This window comes from Chanodichthys erythropterus, chromosome 23, assembly GCF_024489055.1.
Source record: "Chanodichthys erythropterus isolate Z2021 chromosome 23, ASM2448905v1, whole genome shotgun sequence".
NCBI lineage: Eukaryota > Metazoa > Chordata > Actinopteri > Cypriniformes > Xenocyprididae > Chanodichthys > Chanodichthys erythropterus.
In genome coordinates, this window is record NC_090243.1 from 14326746 (window position 1) to 14330000 (window position 3255).

Below are 3255 nucleotides of genomic sequence, written 5' to 3' on the forward strand. Positions count from 1 at the left end.
CATTATACTGTACATTTATAATATTGGTCAACATTGGTACATCCTTACTAATTATGTGTTGTAATTGTTAAATATGTTCTGTAAACAGAAAAACATGCTATTCTCTATAAATTAGAAAAGTATTTTGCAGTTAAAATTTATAAAATTCCTTATAAATGTATGCAACATTGCATACGATAATATTATGACCAGTTTTTAGAGACTGTATCATTTAAGTTTCTTACTGCACTGGTAGTTTTTTACTTTTAGATAAAAACAAAAATCCTAACATCTTATGCAGTGTTCAGTCTCAAGTAAATCGATCATGTTTTATCGATTATTACATACTTTTAACGGGAAAACCAAAGACTAATTAAGTTGCAGTGTAAAGACCAAAATTGTCTTAAATCACGTTATTTACATAGTTAGGCCACAAGAAAATTCATGTTCTCTATGCAGCACACACTCTTGACCGTGTCTTATGCAAATATGTTGTGTGTGTGTGTGTGTGTGTTTGTGGACGTGTGTGTCATCTCTGTCACTCTCTCTCTCCTCGTGCCCCCTCCTCTTTCAGCAGCAGGCTGGCTTGTTATCCGCTGGCGTGAGGCGGAGTGTGACAGCGTGATAATCCGTGCAGATATGTGCCGCTGACCCCGAGATGTTCCTGCCTGCTGAGAATACTGGGGGAACTCGGCCGTCTCCCACTCTCTCTCTCTCAGCCCTTTTTTTCTTCTGCTACAAATATTCCAGCAGACATATGCTTCTCCAGTTCACTGCAGAGCTTATGGTGTTTGTTAGTCCGACACATCCAGGCTCAGGGTGTGTGAAAGTGATTTGATCTTCCGCTCTGGAAGCTTCATTACCTGGGTCACAGTCCGACTCTGCGGCTGCGAGGTGTGATGCTGGATCTCCAGCAGGTGTGTGAAGAACCGCAGCGTCATTGACACCAGGCCTCACTGACTTCATCTGACACAAACAGGAACTGCTCCCGTCCTGAGAACGTGCGACAAATCTGAAGACGAACAAGAAAAATTATTTTAGTCTAACTGTATTAGTTGTACAAAATGAAAACATGAATTCTACATAATCCACAATCATCATTTTTCAAGTAACCTTTATTTAGATAGCACTTTATACAATACAGTTTCAAAGTAGCTTTACAGTGATAAACAGGAAAATAATAATTCATTGATGCAAACAGAATTCAATTCTGCTGTAAAGACAATATTAAACAGTCATTATTTAGTTGAAATCAGTTCTGTGTTGATTCAGTTTGGTTCAATGTGTAAAGTTCATCAATTATGAGCTCTGGAGAAAACAGTGATGTCATCGTCCGCTCATTTCAGTTCTCATTCAATAGTGTCAGTGAATTAGTAGTGGCCAAGCCGGTCAAAACAGGTTATTGATGGGAATATTAGCTAGTAGACCTGATTGGGTTCTGCTTAGTCGAACTAGTTAAAAATAAAACACAATAAACAAATAAGGAAACATTTTCCAAATCCATCTTAAACTCATATGAGCTGTTTTTCCCAACAAATCAGTCTTTAATCACTACAACACATACTAATCACCAATAATAATATACCAAAAATGTGCATATTATTGTCAGCGCTGCAATTAGATATTCAACACATTTAACACAAAATAATTTAAACTCAGTGTGAAATTAAACCCTTATATTCATTTTCTCATCCTAACAAAAACAACACATTATCAAAAATATATACCGCAGGATAAAAACATGCTAATATCATCAGTGTCTGGACACTAACATGATGGTAATAATATTTAAAAAATCATGTAATATGAATGAGATAATAAAATAGTAGGCTACCGTGGTATTACCACAGTATTGCCATAAAAAATGTGTGTTTGTGTGTTCTTGTAAACATGGTTTATGAGGACACAAATGTGTATAATGACATGGGTATTTCAACGTAAACATGGTTTATGAGGACACTTCCTGTGAAGTGTTTTGAATTTTTGAAATTCAAAAAATGCAGACAGTTTTCTGTGATTGGCAGGTTTAGGGTAGTTTATAGGGATAGAATATACAGTTTGTACAGTATAAAAACCATTACGTCTATAGAGAGTCTACGTAAACCACATATACAAGTGTGTATGTGGACAAATTGTGCAAAAACACAATATGATATAATACCATGGTATTTTATTTAAAGAATTAGTTCACTTTCAAATAAAAATTTCCTGATAATTTACTCACCCCCATGTCATCCAAGATGTTCATGTCTTTCTTTAGTCGAAAAGAAATTAAGGTTTTTGATGAAAACATTCCAGGATTTTTCTCCATATAGTGGATTTCAGCGGCTACCAACAGGTTGAAGGTCCAAACTGCAGTTTCAGTGCAGCTTCAAAGGGCTTTAAATGATACCAGACGAGGAATAAGGGTTTTATCTAGAGAAACCATCACTCATTTTCTAAAAATAATAACTATTTATAAGTTTTAACAATAAATGCTCATCTTGAACTAGCTCTCATCTTCTTCTCTATTAGAATTCTGGCAGTGTAGACACTGCTAAGTGCATTACTGCCCTCCACAGGTCAAAGTTTGAACTAATTGTTATATACTTGCACAAGCATATTGTATATGACAATAATAGGGCTAAATAGTAGTAAGGGCATTGTCTACACTGCTGGAATTCAAATAGAGAAGAAGAAGAGAGCTAGTTCAAGATAAGCATTATTGGTTAAAATGTATAACTTTTTTTTTTCTTTTAGAAAATGAGCGATTGTTTCTCTAGATAAGACCCTTATTTCTTGTCTGGGATCATTTAGAACGTTTTGAAGCTGCACTCAAACTGATTTTGACCTTCAACCGTTTGGGCTCCATTGAAGTCCACTATGGAGAAAAATCCTGGATTGTTTTCATCAAAAACCTTAATTTCTTTTCCACTGAAGAAAGAAAGACATGAACATCTTGGATGACATGGGGGTGAGTAAATTATCAGGAAATTTTCATTTGAAAGTGAACTAATCCTTGAAGTACTTTAATTTATATATTCCATGATATATTGTAATCCTAAGCAGTAACAGTACGCTACTATATAAATAATCAAAGTATCATGGTGTTACCATCTGGTACCATAAGTCAACCATGGTACTGCCATAGTATTTTTTTTTAATAGTGCCAACAGCCCAGCATCACATTTCACACATTTCTCTAAAACATGGGCTGAAACTGGCATAAAACACTCCCGAAGACACAAACACTCCTCTCTAGAAGAAAGACATATCCAGAGCTCCCTCTTATGGCCA

General features: G+C 35.5%; 1 long non-coding RNA gene across 1 annotated transcript in view; it reads right to left on the bottom strand.

The window, feature by feature from the left end:
• Positions 1–868: 868 nt before the first annotated feature.
• LOC137014156 (uncharacterized) overlaps positions 869–3255 on the bottom strand; it is a 96788-nt gene continuing 94401 nt past the window's right edge. The window contains exon 3 of the long non-coding RNA XR_010893809.1: positions 869–991. This is a non-coding gene — a long non-coding RNA (uncharacterized lncRNA). The remainder of the gene's footprint in view (positions 992–3255) is intronic.